Source organism: Balaenoptera borealis, assembly GCF_965194805.1.
Source record: "Balaenoptera borealis genome assembly, chromosome: 13".
Classification (NCBI taxonomy): Eukaryota; Metazoa; Chordata; class Mammalia; order Artiodactyla; family Balaenopteridae; genus Balaenoptera; species Balaenoptera borealis.
In genome coordinates this window covers 63537658-63557138 of record NC_138870.1, presented here as the reverse complement: position 1 = coordinate 63557138, position 19481 = coordinate 63537658, and the positions used below count along the sequence as shown (strand labels likewise).

At 37.9% G+C, this 19481-nt stretch overlaps 1 long non-coding RNA gene across 1 annotated transcript in view; it reads left to right on the top strand.

Moving 5' to 3' along the window:
* Positions 1–19481, top strand: part of LOC309609800 — an 85710-nt gene that overhangs the window by 52651 nt on the left and 13578 nt on the right. The gene's annotated exons all lie outside the window — the stretch shown is intronic.

The following is a 19481-nucleotide window of genomic DNA, read 5'->3' as shown; positions in this document are numbered from 1 at the left end:
TCTTGAACTTGCAAATAATACTATAATAAAAATCTATTATAGGAGATGTTTGACTTTACTAACATTCATTTTGTGTTCATACATAACTTTTTATATACAGTTATTTTGAATAAAGTATTTCATGGCTTAAAAACTTGAAGAGCCCCTAATATAAATGACTGGAATTGCTTGAATAATAATGTGCCGAATCTATTTACTTGAGTTGTTCAATAATCTGTTAACATTCTCTGGCATTCTAATAGCTACAGGATCAAAATTGGGCACATTTCGCTTTATGGGTTAGATTTTATTCTAAGTACTTGGAGACTGTGCTTTCTTTTCAAAATGTTCAAAATAATTTGTGTCTATAGGTTTATAATAGCAGCACCTGGAAGAGCTTTTCTTCCTAGATCCTTTTGGGGATGCTTTGAATATACTGTAAATATCTTAATAATTATATCAGATAGATATCTTAGATAATTATAGATATCTTAATAATTATATCAATTGGGATGTTTTCAATTGCAAATGGTGAAAACAATTGAACCTTAACTAGCCTAGGGGATTTACTGATTCACATTCCTAAACAGGCCAGAAGTAAAGCTAGTTTTCACATAAATTCAGGGCTTCAAATGACTTTGGTGATCCATCTAGTCAATTGGCCCCATTCTCTAGTGGGTTCATCTCTAATAATTAGACTATGGTTTTTGAAGGTTTCAGGTGTATATTCTAGCTTTCTCAACAACTCTGGTAGAAAAGTGAATTTCCCAACAATTAGGAACAAATGCCAATTCTAATTCTCATTGGCCCTGAACATACATCTTTCTGAGGCAGCAAGAATGACGATATTCTAAAAAGAAACAGGTGAAATTAATTTTATTAATACAGTTGATCCTTGAACAACAGGGTTTGAACTGTGCAGGTCCACTTATACAGGGATTTTTTTTCAATAAGAGCAGTACTACACAGTATGTGGTTGGTTAAATCCGCGGATGAGGAACCACGGATTCAGAGGGCTGACCTGGGACTTGATCATCACTGGATTTTGGTATCCATGGCGGGTCCTGGAATCAATGCTCCAGGATACTGAGGGAGGACTATATGTAGATTTTCTACTGTGCAGCAGGAGTAGGTGCCCCTAACCCCTGAGTTGTTCAAGGGCCAACTGTGTATTTTATTTAACTAATATGTAAAAAAATACAATTTCAGCACATAATTGATATAAAACTTATTAAGGAGGGTTTTTTTTTTTTTTTTCCTGTACCAAGTTTTCAAAGTCTGACGTGTCTTTTTTTTTTTTTTTAAAACATGCAGTGCTTACTTTTAAATTTTTATTTATTTATTTATTTATGGCTGTGTTAGGTCTTTGTTTCTGTGCGAGGGCTTTCCCCAGTTGCTGCAAGTGGGAGCCACTCTTCATCGCAGTGCGCGGGCCTCTCACTGTCGCGGCCTCTCTTGTTGCGGAGCACAGGCTCCAGACGCGCAGGCTCAGTAGTTGTGGCTCACGGGCCTAGCTGCTCCGCGGCATGTGGGATCTTCCCAGACCAGGGCTCGAACCCGTGTCCCCTGCATTGGCAGGCAGACTCTCAACCACTGCGCCACCAGGGAAGCCCCTGACGTGTCTTTTCACACTTAGAGCCAAGCTCATTTTGGTCCACCCAACCTTCAGGTGCTCCATAGCCGCATGTTGCCAATGGCAATGTTTAGTTTCTACTCTCAGACGTTTATCCTAAAGAGACAATATACAGATATTCATACATCTCAGATGCAGAAATCTTTAGCATGTCTTGCTTAGGAACAATGGTCATAAATTCTTCTGTTCTCAAAGAAGTCATTAAATGTCAGGTTGATGTTCAGGCCTCAAAGGTGGTATGCGGGTATGTGTGGGGAGAACAGATTTTTCCCATAGGTCTCCCGTAATATCTCTCTGGACTTCATTCATACATTTTTTTTCTGGTTTTTCTTGTTTTCTTTTGAGCTTTAAACCATTTCATATCAAAACCACTACCTGTTTTCTTTTTTTAATGAGACAGACTGACCTTTCAACCAGTTTTAAAGATGGACTCTAATTATCTTTTTAAGACTTCTGCTCTCATTTTCTACAAGTCATTAAAGAAACTACTAAGGGAGAAGAAAAAGAACGTGTCTCTTCCTATTCTAGGATAACTTCTTTTTAACCTCAGGTAGGCTGTATAAAACCATGTGATTTGATACATTTATACCATTGTTCCTCAATCAGAAAGTTGATTGGCCTCCTTATTAAGTTGTTCATTTTCCCTCTTTTCCTTACACTCCTCCTTCAAAGTAAATATTTTCATTGTGGGTTTTATAAAAACAAACTTAACTGTAATTTTTACCATAGTAATAAAATCTTAAATAGTAAATTGAAGATAATACATTCTAATACAAAAACTTATTGCTAAATAACTGTTTTCTTTTATTTCTAAATCTCAGTTTATACCAGAGAGTAACCTTTCAACAACAGCTAAACAGCATTTAGCAATGGTTTTAAATGAAAATATAAATTAGGTTTACTACAATTATTTTGCCTTTTAGAAATGTGTAACAAGATTATTAAGAATCTACCACCCCGATGTTGATACATGATACCTGTGGGAGATACCTGTCATTTGTAGCTGCCTGTATTAGTTTCATATGTGCATAACAAAATGCCAGAAAGCTGGTAGCTTAAAACAGCACCCATTTATTATCTCATAATTTTATCTGTCAGGAGTCTGGGCAGGTGTAACTGGATTCTCTGCTCAGGGTCTCACAAGGCTGAAATTAAAGTGTTGGCTGAGGTCTGCATCTCATCTGAGGCTTAGGGTCCTCTTCCAAGCTACTGTGGTCATTGGCAGAATTCATTTCCTTGCAGATGTCAAACTCATGGACCCTATGTCTTCAAAACCAGCAGAAAAACCCCTCGTATGCTTCAAGCCACCTCTCAGAAAGGACACATTTCCTTTTAAGGGTTCACCTAGTTAGGTCAGGCCCACCAAGGATAATCACTGTTTTGGTTAACTCACAGTCAACTATTTAGGACTCTTAATTACATCTGCAAATCCCTTTTGCTGTGTAAGCAATCATGGGTATAATGCCAGGGTGTGGCAATCATAAGGGCCATCTTAGAATTCTGCCTACCAAACTTCCCAGAGGGCCTTGAACACCCTCTCTCTGTTGATAGTTCTCCACATTGTGGACTCCATCTTCTCAGGGCAGTTTACAAAAAACTTGCATTCTCAGACTCCCCTGTGGTTAAGCTGCAGGCACGTGACCTTGGTCTGAGGAGTCAGATGCCCGTAAGTGGGACTTAACTGGGAGATGAACTGCAGGAGGAAGCAGGTTGGGGATGTTGATGTGGAGGTGGTAGTGACCATGGTGACATGCTGCTCAGGCCGGTTCTGTGGTGTGGTTCTAGGATTTCTTCCTAGAGGCTAGTCCTGAGCCTGTTTCTCCAGCCCGACCAACGATTCTCTGAGCGATCTAAGAAATTTAAGATTTATTAGAATATATTAGCTCTCAGTAAATTAATTTTCTACCTACACTAGCTTCAGTAGATTGCGTTGCTCGCAGCTAATAGCCCCAATTGATACAATTCCTAATATTCTCTATGTACACCCTGCGACTCTAGAGGAAATAATGTCTTTCTGATACAGTGAGATTCCATTAAGGTATTTTTCCCTGCTGGAAAAAAAGTCTCTGATTTACTAGAGAAGTATTTTATGTCTATTATTTCTTTACTATTACTTTACTTACATTTTCTGGGACATGATTACTTTATTAGAAGGGACCTATGAGTTTTTATAAAACCAACATGAAAATAATTATGCCTGCATTATATGCATGACTGAAATCTCATCTTGATATCCCTTCATTTCATGTCACCTCCCTTCCCTCAATCACACCAGTACCTTTAAAAGATACAAATAAATCATTATCACTCAATTTTGTGCTATCTTCTCCAGGCATTAAAAAATAATCAATCAAACCGACTAGAATTTGCCTGGAAATATTCCTCCTGTTAAAGTATTTGCATTTGTTTAATGTTGACTGGCAACAAGCTAATTGTCCATGCCGAATTCTTGTGTAAAACTTTTCTTTACAGTTTTCAAAATTCTAGATAAGTTGAATCTTTACTACACTCACAGTTTTTCTCTTCAGGTTTATGGTATATGATTAATTACATTCTAAATTCCAGGAGAAAAGGTATGAATAGATGCAGGTGTCTTGTAAACAAACTTGAATTAGGCAAAAATGCTGCATTTTCTTTCATATACTTTAAACCTGATTAGAATTTACTGATTTATTTTATGTCTACCATAATAATATTTTTAATCAGTGTCATATGCTGAAACTTCAGTTTTATGAAAAGTGTCCTTAATGATAAATAATCTCATCACTACACACGCACACGCACACACAGAGATAACATGCAAAAGACACATTTATTATTAAATATTTTGTACCTGAAATAATTTCAATTTGTTATTCAATTCTTATTCAAATTATTTAATAAACGATAAATATTTTTGCAGATTGGCCTCAATATAAGGTGAAAAATAATTTTCAATTTTTTTTTCTTTTGCTCAGATGTAGACCTCTTTCATAGACCTCTTCATAGCCCAAAACTCACACTTCTTTTCACACCTAGATGCTTACCTTGTTGATGCTCAGTTTTCTCATCTCTAAAATGAGGCAGTAGACTCTGTGATTCTAAAATTCACCTCTAGGTAGCTATTATGTATCTAAAGTAGTATTCATAGTATTATTAAAGACATAATTCTCATCATGCTATCATTTATCATCATCATTTTTGCAAATGTAATGTTTACTGAGAGTCTATGCTATTCTACTATTTTTTCTTCTGTCCCATTTTATATTCTGAAAACAGTTTAGCTGGTAGATTTTTTTTTTTCTTTTTCAAGTGCTTTTCTCATGGAGTTGTGTGGAAGAAATCATCAAGAGGATCTTGGAGTTAATGACAATTGTTTAATGAAATTACTGTATTTAAATAGTGATGAGTTTCATTAACAAAGTGCTGGTAATCCATTTGCACCATTTTTTTAACCAGCTCCAGTCACTAGCCAATCTGCACAAATAAGAGTGGATCTCAGAAATGGAAAGAGAAAAACTCATTTTACCTAAATGTTCCGTTGGGTGAATATTTCCATTTCCAATAAACGTATTTTGGATACTTTAACAAAACTGCCGAATATTCTCTTAAAATTTCTGTTCCAAATTGTTGCTGGGATATTTCATGCACAGGGCTAACTGCCCAATGGATTCTGAACTGTAAAAAGAGTAATATTCATAAGCTTGATACTTCCTGGACCTTTAAACACCAGAATCCTTTATTAGATGATATCAGTTAGGGTTTGTTGGTGGCAAACAACATAAATTAACTCTTAATGACTAAGATAGTAAAGGGAATTTATTGGAAAAATAACAGCTCAGAGAAGTAAAAGAGAAGCTTTAAGAGCCAAGTTGAAGAAATAACAAGAAACAGAACAGCTCAGGATCCCTGGGTGTTTTAGGTGCAGGAACAAACACCTTTAAAAGTTCAAGATTTATAGGGGATGAATCAGCTCCAAAGATTCCAATTGTGCAAACAGACAGGTGTTCACTCAGCACCCATTCCAATCTCTTCTCCTTTCTTCCACTATTGGAAGTTAGGAAATGAAAGTACATAATCTCCTGGTCTCCCAGTTAGGCGGGTCTGTGTGACACAATTCAAGCCCTGGGCAGAATTTTTCAACCCTCTATTTCTTTCTATCTGGAAGGTAAGAGTGATGCCTGAAAGTGCAGTAGCCAATCTATAACCATGAGAATCTCTACTGCATACTAAGGATGGTGGTGCAAGAAAATAAAAGAGGCTTGGCTTCCTGATCCTTTCAGTGAGCTGGCATACCTGCCATGTCCTGCCATCCCCAAACTTCTTATTTTGGACCTAAGATCCCTTACTCAGTTATGCCGCTGAATTGTGTTTTTTGGCTCCTGTAACTGAATACATTTTAGCTGAGAGTCATTCCGGATTTATTTTCTGATTGACTTAACTTAGGTCGCAAGCATAGTCCTTGGCCGTGAGAGTCCTGGGCACTGTTATTTAATATTCTCACTGTGGCTGAAATGGCTAGATGATTTTCTTGCCCATTTCCTTGTCTTCCTGGGCATGGCTGGACCACAATTCCAGTCTCCTTTCTCATTAGGGTTAGTCACAAGACTGACATCTAGTCCTTAGAATGTGAGCAGATGTGATGTATGCCACTTCCTGATGTGGCCTGTAGAAACCTCTCCTGAATGCTCAAGCTCATTTCCATTTCCAGCTGAATGGACTGAAGTGGATTCCTGCATGATATTGGCAATTATGAGTTGCAGATGGTGAAGTCACAAGATGGCAGGAATCTGGGTCTCTGAGTCCTCTGAACCACTTGAAAGACAGCAGTCAAACCAGAAATATTCATTGGACATTTATGTGAGCAAGAAATAATTATTTTTTGAGGCAACTAAAACTTGGGTCATTCTGTGTTACAGCAACTAGCATTACTTTAACTGATATACCCACTAAGACAGTATGAAATGGGAGGAGGAGGAAGGAGCTGCCCTGGAAATATGAAGGTGCCATTGCCAGAAGAAAGAAAACAAACGCTGGGCAGGCAAGAACAATAGTCATCCACTACAGCAGCCACCATAAGGATCCACTGGACACCTTATCTGTGTATCCATTTATGAACCATTTACTGCAGGCTGTGGTAGGCTGAATAATAACCCCCTCACCCTGCCCTCAAGGTGTCCATATCCTAATCCCTGAAACCTATGAATATGTTACCTTACATGACAAAGGGGAATTACGTTTGCAGATGGAATTAAGGTTGCTAACCTTAAAATCAGGACGTTGTCCTGGATTATCCAGGCGTTTTGTAATTATAAATGTCCTTAGAAGTGGAAGAGGGAGGCAGAAGAGCAAGTGAGAAGGACCTCCCTTGCCTTTTCTAGCTTTGAGGATAGAAGGAAAGGACCACAAGGCAAGGAATGTGGATGGCCTTTAGAAGTTGGAAAAGATAAGGAAACAGATCCTATCAAGGGCTTACAGAAAGGAATGCAGCCCTGCTGGCATCGTAATTTTAGCCTAAGGAAACCTGTCAGACTTCTGATCTACAGAACTGTAAGATAATAAATTTGGATTGTTTTAAGCCACTGTGTTTGTGATAATTTGTTACAACAGCTATAGGAAACAAATATGGAGGCCTCCTATGTGCTAGGCATTTCATTTTAGTTACTGGGAATATAACAATGAATAAAGATATGTCCCCTTCCTTCAAGGGGAGAGAATTAAAAAATTAATTTCAAAGTGTACTCAATTGACAGGTAGAAGTTTGGGGGAAAAATGTGAGAAGTGAGAAATGCAAGGGCAGCAAAAATCTTTCCAGGAGGAGAGTGGCCCCTGTAAAAGCCCAGAAGTGACAGAGAGTGCTAAAAGTATTGAAAACTGCAAGTTGTTCTGATTGAAAGGAAGAGAGTATTTGAGAGATGAGGATAAGATCACAAAGGTCCTGGTAAATCTCACTGGGAGCTTAGACTTTCTACAGATGGCAATGGGGAGTCATGAAAGGGTAAGAAAGTAAAGGGACATGATCAGAATCCATTCTAGAAGTAGTCTGTGGTTTCAGAGTAAAGTATGTATTACAAGGGGATGGATTTAGACATAGGAAGGCCAATCAGTAGATTACCACAGATTGTTCATGTGTTCACTGCTTCTCAAGGGGAAGGACATTGCTCTGGACTGAATGTCTGTGTCCCCCCAAATTCATATGTTGAAACCTAGTCCCCCGTGTGATGGTGTTTGGAGGTGGCGACTTTGGGAGGTGATTAGGTCATGAGGGTGGAGCCTTCATGAATGGGATTAGTGCCCTTATAAAAAAGGCCCCAGAGAGATCCTTTGTCCCTTCTGCCATGTGAGGACACAGTGAGAAGACAGCCGTCTTTGAACCAGGAAGCAGACTCTCACCAGAAACTGAATATGCTGGTACCTTGATCTTGGACTTCCCAGCCTCCAGAACTGTAAGAAATAATGTCTGTTGTACATAAGCCACCCAGTCTATGGTACTTTGTTAAAACAGCCCTAATGGACTAAGACAGACATCATCTTATTCACCAGAACTTGTGGATCATACACCTAAGTTCCTCAACACAGCAAAATTACAGATTCTCTTCTATACCCCAGTACAACTAAGACCTCTCTGAGAACTGCCTCCTGGTCAGCAGGGGCAGGGAGAGTCTCATGACACTCTGGAGGGAGGAGAAGGTCATCCTCGTGGTCATAAGTTAGTAATCCTCAAAGAGGTGATTTGAGAAGTGTATTGATAAATTACATTATGAAAGGATTACAGTATGTATCCAGTAAACACTAAGGAGATGCTTTGTGGATTTAATTTCCTTTCTTGAACTACTGAAAAGCAGCACTATCTTATTACGGAAGGGCTAACTGTTCTCATCAATCTCTAGTGCCCAGAACAATGCCTATGATTGGTGTTCAAGCAGTATTTATTTATTTTTGTACATGCCAGGCACTGTTGTAAGGACAAATTCTTATAGCAGCTCTATTCAGACAGTTCAGTTATCCTGATTTTAAGGATGAGAAAACAGGCTAACAAATCTTAAGATTCAAACTGAGATCGGTCTGACTACAAAGCCCATTATTTCAATCATTCTATTAGATTGCATTTGTGGGACCTGTGAATTACCCATTGATAATATCCAGCAGATAATTGAAAGTAAGTGAAGTTTAAGAGAAAAATCTGGCATACAGATGAACATTTCACAATCATTGGCATTTAAGTTACAATTGAAGATAAAGGATTGGAACAGCATAACTAAGCGGTGACTTTCACACCTTTTTTTTTTTTTTTCCAAACCTTTTGACGACAGTTAGAAATTGATTTTTTAATAGTGACCCACTACACACACATACACACACACACTCTTTCTCTCTCTCTCACAGATGCATGTGCATCTCCTGTAATAACACCTATCTTTATTAAATGTGATATATTCTCTTATTTTTGATTTTCCTCAATGCAATTCAATTTCATTTAGAAATGCTACTTGCGATCCATTAGGCTGATTACATGATCTAACAGTGGGTTGTGCTCTACAGTTTGAAAATGACTGCCTGTAGTAATCTGTAGTGAAGAAGCCGACGACTGGCGACCCACTGATCATACCTGCCACGGAGATGTGTTCTCTCTGGCCCACTATTTCTGGCAGGCAGATGTGTTAGGCTCGAGCAAAATTTTATTTTATTTATTTTTTTATTATTTTTAAATTTTATATTGGAGTATAGTTGATTAACAATGTTGTATTAGTTTCAGGTGTACAGCAAAGTGATTCAATTATACATATACATGTATCTATTCTTTTTTAAATATTGTAGATTTCATATAAAAGTCTGAATTTCCAGATTCTTTTGAAAAATGAAAAATTTTGCTGATGGTTATTTTACCTAGTGGAAGACATTGACTGAAGCTGAGAAGTAGCTGCTTCCTGGTTCCCCGCAGACTCAGCCATTCCACTGACTCATTACCTCACTGACACTGAATATCAGCTGCCATTTAAGATTGTGCTTGTGATGGATTTTTGTTTTCTTATATGAGAAAAGATAGTTCTTTGCTGTATCAGAAAGTAAGAGAGCATTATTTGTCTCCCGTACGACCTGCTTCATTTATTTATGTTCAGAGCCCTGTATGCACTTGGGTTTGTGATCTGTAGTCCTGTAGAGTGTTCAAGGCAGAGCACCAAGATGGAAGCCTGGGCAATACCCACAATAAAAGAAAGAGGACAGAGAGCCCTAGAAAGATACTGAAAAGGAATAACCAGAGGGTTTGGAGCAAACCCACAAGAATAGGATGTTAAGGACATTGGGGGTCAAGTGCATCCAATTCAACCTGTAAGGTCTTTTTACATTTTTTTAAAATTTATTATTATTATTTTTTTGGCCATGCTGTGTGCCTTGTGGGATCTCAGTTCCCCAACCAGGGACTGAACCTGTGCCCTTGACAGTGAAAGTGAGGAGTCCTAACCACTGGACTGCCAGGGAATTCCCTGTAAGGTCTTTTTTAAGTCAAAGGCATTTGTGAATTTGATTGGCAAAAACTGCTAAAGAAGATTCTGCTCTCTTTAGGTGATTCATCTCAGTATCTGAGCGTCACTGTCAGGAAGAAACATAAATAAAGGATTTCATAGAGAGGACCTGTCTTAACATGCCAGGATTTAGGGGGATGAGGATACTGAATGCAGTAGCCAGGGATTATTTTGGTGGTGGTGTTTTTTGGATTCAACAAGAATGTGGCTCCCACACGTGTCCTGCTATTCAGAATAAGGTTCGGTGAGAAAGAGGTGGTAATGGAAGCCCCATGTCTCAGTGTGGATTGGAATTGAGCACGCTAACGTAACTTTACCCAACCATTGGAGGGTCTCACATCACCTCCCACTGATGGGTCCAACAGCCTGGGACAATTATAAGGTCAGAAGCATGGCATGATAATATTCTTATTAAGCTTTGAGTCCATCCCAGTGGCAACTTAGCATCATGGCACAACATTGGGATGAACATATAAGATGAGTTGAAGTCCTAGGAATAAGGCTTTGAGAGGGTTTTAGGTCACATGAGGAAGTCATTTACAATCAGCATTAACTGAGGGTACTCCCTGTAATAGATCATTTGAAATGATCATTAAAATAGATCATTAGAATAATAGATCATTTGAAAAAAATCAGAGGTCTTAAATTTCAATTATATCAGGAAACAATCAGGAGTCCCTTGGAAATTAACAACTGAATATTGCATTAGACAATTGGAAGGAGGGAAACAAAATAAGTTCTGCTGTAATTTTCAAAAGAAGTAATGAACTCTTACCCCCAAACAAAAATAATTTTAAAAAAGGATTTCTACCTTACCACTTATTTTTTTGTTTAATAGTAAAGGAAGAAGGAGAAACAAAAAGAAAAGATAGACTAGTCTTGTCTAAATGTCATTCTTGGAAACAGAGGAGTGTTTACTTTTATTCTTTCAAATCCCAGGGGGGCAATGCAGGCTAGAGCTTCTCTTTGCCTTTTCATCTGCAGGGAAACAGCACACAAAGGCAAGCCTTCTCCATGCAGGGCAGACATTTGTATTTTCTTTTTTTCTATTCCCTGTTGAGCTAAGCCTTTAAAAAATCTGCCCAATGTGCTTTTCTTGTGTTGTAAGCACTGTGACTTGTGTTTATTCTTTATGTATCACATTGTGTTTACAAGTGGCAAGTCTATATGTCTTTGATTGTGAATAAAGGCAGAGCTGCCAAAATACTATAAGGGTAAATTTGCCTAGAATTAATATACATAAAATACTCCAGGTGTTATATAGCCAGCCATAGCATAAACTAATCAAATTTCCAAGACGTAAGATTTTACAATGAGTGAAATAATGCATATAGATAGTAAACATTATAAAGAGAATTTCATTCCCTGCATAGGTATTGTCAAGTATAAGACAAAATGGCCAACATGATTATAAGGCAAAAATGACTTATTAGTACTTATTAGTCTAAGGAAGGTCACTTTCTTACCTTAAACTCTTTAATCAAACAAATCCCTTCTCCCTGGGGAGGAAGACCATGAATATAGATGGTTTAGCTGAAATCTCTCCATATGAAGCATGAGGCCAAGAGGGAAGAAAAGGGCCCTTGAGAGGATCTATTAGATCTGGTAGAGATCTAATAGAGATGCTTGTACTCAGGCAGGTGGCAGGAGAGAAGAGAATGAGAGAATAAGGGGTCAGGCATGTTTGGAGGACATAGCAAGAGCTAAATAAATGGTAGTTCTTGTGATTAGGATAGAAATGGTCTCCAATTGCAATAGAGTCTTGCTACTTATATAATAATAATATTGCTACTTTACGTGTATTGTGCATATCTTTTATTCTTTGAGGCATACTCATATATTGTCCTATGTGATCCTCAGAAAAACTTGGTGAGGCAGTAATAGAAGACTATTATATTTTATTAATATTTTCATTTTGTAAGTAAAGAAACCGAGGCTCAGAGACCTGCACATAGTCACTCAGGGAGGGTGTGCAGCATCTGGATCTAGAGTCCTAATCTTCTGCCTCTATTGTGACAGCACATGGTTATGTACTCTTGGCCTTGCAGTGGAGGTATGTCTTTTCATCAGCCTTTCAAAGCTCCCTAGAGACACATGAGATCATTAAGATTGCATAGGGCTCTTTATATTTTATAGGGTTAATTATGAACAATCTTGAAATTGTAGTCAACTTTCCATAGCCATTCATTGAGTCAGTCACTATTTATTACAAAAGGAAATAGAAGATATTTGATATATGACTACTGAATAAATTGAAAGATCTGCCATGGGCATAGTGAGATCAATGAATTTCCAGGTCATGTCTAATCGTAAACTATAAAAAGCAATGATTTGCTTTTCACATTTTATGATTTTATGGTGACAAAATCTACCCTCTACTACAAAGGCCAGAAATTGTTCTTCTCATAACTTAACCTTACCTAGGGTTATAGACATGTGGCTAAGGTTACTGCTGCAAGGAAGCGTAAGCGTGGAGACGAAAGGAAGTAAAGAACCTTGGGCAGTGAGAGTTTAGTCTGATGATGCTGAGAGAGCAGCATCCGGCATCCAGTAGCAGTGATGGCAGGGGCACCAGTCATAGAGTGTCCAGTGGCCACACCTAGCAGGACTGAGGACAGTATCCTTCTGGTCAAATTGTTTCTTGGTTTCATTGTAGTTATGATTCTGACCCTGTAGCCTTGGCTCCTGCCTATTTTCTAAGCCTATTCCTCCAGCTATCCTAGCTGTTCTGTGAGCTACTTGATATCTTTCCAACAAATACCTTTCTGCTTACATTGGCTAGAGTTAGTTTCTGTTGCTTGCAAATAAAAAATCCCAATTGATGAGTTGCACAGCTGAATTGATTTGTTCATGTTACAAATCCCCCTGAACTGAGTAATGTGTGCTAGTCACTGCCCTGGATGTTAAGGATACAGCAGTGAATACGATCAACAAGATACTTGCGTTTATGGAGGTCAAAATTTAGTTAGGAGTAAAAAGACAATAAACAAGAAAATAAATACATGAATAAAATAATGTCAGCCAGTGATAAGTGCTAAGGGAGAAAACAAAGCAGGCTTATGGGAAAGCAGCCACGAAGCAGGGCTGTTCCACTTTGGATTGAGAGGTTAGAAGGTCTCTCTGAAGAGGTAATATTTGAGCTGAGACCTGAGGGCAAAAAAAAGAAGGCAGTCATGGTAAATTCTCAGGGCGAGACATTCCAGGAGGAGGGAATGGAAGGAGCAAGGATTCTAAGGTGGGAATGCACTTGGTGTGAACAACAGTAAAAATAACAATATGGGTAGAGCCCAGGGAGGAAGGGGAGGGGGTAGTGCAAGATGAAGTCAGAGGCCAGAGCTTGTAGAGTCTTGTATAAACCATGCTGAGGGGTACAGATTATATTCTAAGCACAATAAGCAGTCATTTGAGAGTTTTAGGTAAGGAAGTGAGAGAAACTGATCCACATTTTTAAAAGATGGTTTTGGTGCTCAGTGGAGAATGGATCATTAAAAAGACAAGGGTAGAAGCTAGAAAACACCTGTTGGGCACCTATTGCAGGAGTCCAGGTGAGTTAGGATGGGTCCAAAGGATTTTTCCTTCATGACCTCTAAGTTGTAGATGGAGGAGATGGAGAATTTTGGCAGAGACAAAGTAGAGAAACCATATGCCTCTAGCTGCTTATCTTACACCTCTGGAAAATAGTTTATATTAATCAAGGGCGCCAGGAGCCAGGGCCAACATGTAAATGCTTGAATAAACACTTCCATTTACCAGCAATTGCGAAGGACAAGGCAGTTTCTTTTTTCACTTTTTGTGTAATTTTCCATGTCATTCATCTGAAAAGAGCAGGCAGGCAAACATCACAGCTCAATTCTTCGGCTTTGTGATAGAAAGAAATAGAATATAATGCCCCCCAAACCAAAATTCATTTTCCTCACACTGAGATGTTTCCTTGGTTAATTCAAGGTTTCATGACAAAGAATGTTTGCTTGAGGTTGTAAAAATATAGGCCAAAGTCATTGTACAAACAGTTGTCTTAATCTGGAATATTTATATACAAATGTATAATACTGTTTTGTGTATGTTTAAATAAGCCAGATATTTTAGAAACATGGTACCTGGTGTACCCTGAAGTTCTTTATCAACTCAGTAAAACCAATTTAAAAAATTATCAACAGCAAATATTGATTATATATCACTATTTATTGATTCTATTAATGTTTCTCTGAAACTCTTCATAATCTTAAATAAAATAAGGACATACAAGACCAGTTTATGAAATAATTCAACAAAATATGTTCTTATTTTTCTCTTCACAAAAATATGGAATTTTTTGGTCCTTTTAGAAATTCCTGATAGAGAAGAAAATGGATAATTAGGGTATTATCTAATTAATAAATTGACTCACTTTGTCTCCATGTACAACTGGTTTGACTTCTGAATAAAATTAGTAAGATCAGTCAAATAATTGTCAATTCAAGTAGCATATATTTTAGTCTCCTTTGAATGAATTATGTCCTCCCTTAATTAGCTATGCCTGAAGGAGATGTATTTTTGTATTCAGCTGTGCCAAATGTCATTTTAAATTTACCTAACACGGATAGGGCCTTACTGAACCAAGTTTTAGTTGGTCATGGTGGAAATAGGGGCAACATCAAATTGATCTTAGGCAAAAGATCAAAACTAAGAGATCAAAAGATAAGATTCAGGTATTAGTAAGGGAACAGAATCTAACTTTTATGGAAAACCTACTCGGTATTAGACTTCATGCTAGGCACATCGAATATGTAAGCTCATTTATTTCAGACCAGGAAGAGTTTGTAGCCTATAGATAAGGAAGCTCCAAACAGGACACATCTAAAGGTGGCTGAACCAAGATTAAAATCTATGTCTATCCAGCTCCATTTTGTGCTTCCTACGTAGTCTTGTTAATTCTCCTGCAACCTTTCTTAAAGTGGTAAGTCCATGTTTTTCGATTAGTTTTACTCATCCTTATTCTAATTAGAGCCTTTCACACCCTAAATAAGTTCATCTGATCCCTTAAAATTCTTTTGTTTTTCTTCTGGTTGTGCAAGTTTGATGTATAGTTGAAGAAGACTTGGGAACCACAGAGGAATTAAAAAATAAATATCATATATTCTTAGCAACATAAAAATAACCTGTGTAAATGTTTTGATGTCTTTAATGTCTTTCTCTTCAGTATTTTTCACATGAAGCTGAGATTGTTTTATCTCCAGTTTTGTACTCTGCTGTGGTGATATATTATTGGATTATTTTTTTCTATTTCACTAAGTATTCTTTGAAAAGGTATTATTTGTATGGTGCAAACCACTTTTTTGAATGGATGTACTAGAATATATTTAATCATTCTCTTATGTCTGAATATTATAATGTTAATCAACTTTCCCTCTTTTTAGTCATATAATAAGCATAGCTCTTTGCCCACATTTCTGATTATTTGCTAGAAATACATTCCTATAAGTAGAATCACTGTGTTAAAAACACACAGCACACAGTTTTAAAAGGCTTTTGATACATCTTGCCAAATTTTGCTGGTCGCTGTCCATAAAAGTTGTAACAATTTGTTCTCTTACCACTCTTCAACGCCCTACATCCACAAAATAACTGCAAATTTGAGAAGCAAAAATGGCATCTAATTATGGTTTTAATTTGAATTTTAGCTTACTAGTGCAATTGGATCTTTTTTAATATGTTCGTTTGTTCTTTGCATGTATTCTGTAACTTGGCCCCCCATATTCTTTGGCTTTTTCCTACTGATTTGAGTTGGGCAATGTTTGTTCCCTCTTTATTTTCTTGAAGGCTTTTTGTAAGATTGGAATGATCTGGTTTTTGAATGTTTGCTAGAACTCACTTGTAAATCCATTTCAGCTGATTTATGTTTTGTGGGTAGATTTTTAAATGTTTATTCAATTTGTTTAATGGCTAGAACACAGAAAATATTTTTTGAGTTAGTTTTGGTGAGTTATGTTTTTCTAGGACTATATTAATTTCATCTAAAGTTTACATTTTATTAGCACAAAGTTGATTTTTTTTTTTTAATTTAATAGCTACTCTTTTTATTTATTTATTTATTTATTTTTAGCTGTGTTAGGTCTTCGTTTCGTGCGAGGGCTTTCTCTAGTTGCGGCAAGCGGGGGCCACTCTTTATCGTGGTGCGGGAGCCACTCTTCATCGCGGTGCGCGGGCCTCTCACTAACGCGGCCCCTCCCGTTGCGGGGCACAGGCTCCAGACGCGCAGGCTCAGCAGTTGTGGCTCACGGGCTCAGTTGCTCTGCAGCATGTGGGATCTTCCCAGACCAGGGCTCGAACCCGTGTCCCCTGCACTAGCAGGCAGATTCTCAACCACTGCGCCACCAGGGAAGCCCCACAAAGTTGATGTTTAAGATTTATTTAGAGGGGACTTCCTTGGTGGTCCAGTGGTTAAGACCCCGCACTCCGACTGCAGTGGGCATGGGTTCGATCCCCGGTCAGGGAACTAAGATCCCACATGCTGCGCGGTGGGGCGCGGCCAAAAGTAAATAAATAAATAAGATTTATTTGGAGATTAAATAATTTTCCTATTTTATTTGGCTGTTAGGTTTGCTTAGAATTTTTTATAATAGACATTAGATTTTTGGTGGTTGTTTTGTTTTAGGTAGTTAAGCTTACCAATCTGTTTTTTTCTTTTGACAACATAAAAATAAAAGATATTCTAATCAAGTTTCTCTTAAGTTTTTCTTTTCTTTTTCTTTTTTTTTTTTTTTTTTTTGATGTAATACATATTCTACAAACCTGCTGTGGAATTTGAGGGAAGATCCTGTTCCATGCATTGATAGAGTATACCGAGGCAAGCAGCTCCCCATCTGTGATGGTTTCCTGGAGCTGCCATAATAGAATACCATAGACTGGGGGGCTTACACAAGAGACTTTTTTTTATCCCAGTTCTGGATGCTGGAAGTCCAAAATCAAGGTGTCAGCAGGTTTGGTTTCTTCTGAGGCATCTCTCCTCTCCTTGCGGATGGCTGCACAAGGTCATCCTTCTTTGCACTTGCACCTGTGATGTCTCTATGTGTGTCTTAATTTCTTCTTATGAGGACACCAGTCAGATTGGATGAGGGCCCGCCCAAATGGCCTCGTTTTAACTTAATCACCCCCTTTAAAGTCCCTGTCTCCAAATACAGTCACTTCTGTGGTTAGAGCTTCAACATATGAATGGAAGAGGCACAATACAGCCCATAATACCATTTTTGAGGGACCTGGTCCTGAGGGCTTGTGGACTATTACCCTGGAACCCTCTCAGAAAAAGCTCCAAGAGAGGTTAAAAACTTGGGCCTTAAATGGAAATGCAAAAAAACAAAACAAAACAAAATAAAGTATTTTCATCATTATATTATTCAAAACCTCTATGTTAAAACAAACAACCCAATCAAAAAATGGGCAGAAGACCTAAATAGACATTACTCCAGAGAAGACATACAGATGGCCAAGAGGCGCAACCTCACTAATTATTAGAGAAATGCAAATCAAAACTACAATGAGGTATCACCTCACATAAGTTAGAATGGGCATCATCAGAAAATCTACAAACAACAAATGCTGGAGAGGGTGTGGAAAAAAAGGAACCCTCTTGCACTGTTGGTGGGAATGTAAGTTGATACAGCCACTATGGAGAACAGTATGGAGGTTCCTTAAAAAACTAAAAATAGAACTACCATATGACCCTGCAGTCCCACTACTGGGCATATACCCGGAGAAAACCATAATTCAAAAAGACACATGCACCACAGTGTTCATTGCAGCACTATTTACAATAGCCAGGTCATGGAAGCAACCTAAATGCCCATGGACAGACGAATGGATAAAGAAGATGTGGTACATATATACAATGGAATATTACTCAGCCATAAAGAGGAACGAAATTGGGTCATTTGTAGAGACGTGGATAGACTGAGAGACTGTCATACAGAGTGAAGTAAGTCAGAAAGAGAAAAACAAATATCGTATATTAATGCATATATGTGGAATCTAGAAAAATGGTACAGATGAATTGGTTTGCAAGGCAGAAATAGAGACACAGACGTAGAGAACAAACGTATTGACACCAAGGGGGGAAGCAGGGGGGTGGGGGTTGGTGGGATGAATTGGGAGATTGGGATTGACATATATACACTAATATGTATAAAATAGATAACTAATGAGAACCTGCTGTACAAAAAATAAATTAAATTTAAAAAAAAAACCTCTATGTTATCTGTTTTTACTACTCCCTCTAAAGCGGACCAATAATAGAATGAAGTCTCTCACTACAGTTATTTGTTGGTTTCTGTATGAATTCCTAATAGTTTCATTTATTTCTAATATGAGGATGCTATATGAATAAGCTCCTAAAAGTGCCTGATGACTAATTTCAGTTTAGGGGTAAGAATATGTTGTGAAATGCAAGGACTTACCTTTTGATCCAACAGTGATATAATTAAAAGAAATTCCCTCTGAACTTTGATTCATCGTCTTCTCATATCTTTGCTCTTCACTGCTCTTGCCAGTTTTAAACTCTTATTGCATTTTTTTCATAGGAATTTTAGTGCGTAGCTTGTAGGCATAGTCAGGCATGCCTGGTCTGCTTCTTTGTTTAGCCACAAATCCTTTTTCTGATACCTATTAGAGTGATCAATGCCATCTGGATATACACCGAGTACTTTTGCTATCTTATTACCCATCACCATATTATCCCCTGATTTTTATTGTAACTATTCTCTCCTTTTTTCCCTGACTCAGAGGATTACTAAAACTAAACTCTCTACCTATGTTCTTTTTGCTGTTTCCTCCCTTATCCCAGGGCACTATTCTCCTCTGTAGGGTTTAGGTTTTCTAGGAGGTGCCAGTGAACATTCTTTTGGGGAGCAGAGAAAAATTAGAACTACTAATTATATTTATTTTTATGTCACCTTAAATTGTTTTTGTTTATGTTCTATAATTATATTCTATGATAATCTATAATGTATAATTACATAGTACAGGTATAATTTACCAATAAATAAACACACGTGTAAATGGTTTATTGAATGAATGGAAGTCATCAGGGTGTGCCACAGATTTGATGATTTGCGTGCGGGAAGTTTTATCAGGGAATGCTTTCAGGCTCAACCCCTGTGGAGGTTGAAGGGGACAGGATTGCACCATGGTTCGCCCCTGGGGAAGATTTTGCACCCCAGGATATATTTCGCAGCATCTGGAGATGTGTGGGCATCTTGTGGGTAGAGACCAAGGATGCTGCGAAATATTCTGTAATAGAGAGGGTAGCCCTCAAAACAAAGAATTGTCCAGCTCGAAATGTCAGTAGTGCTGAGTTTGAGAAGCCCTGAGGTAGAAGAAGCTGGGTGGCTGTC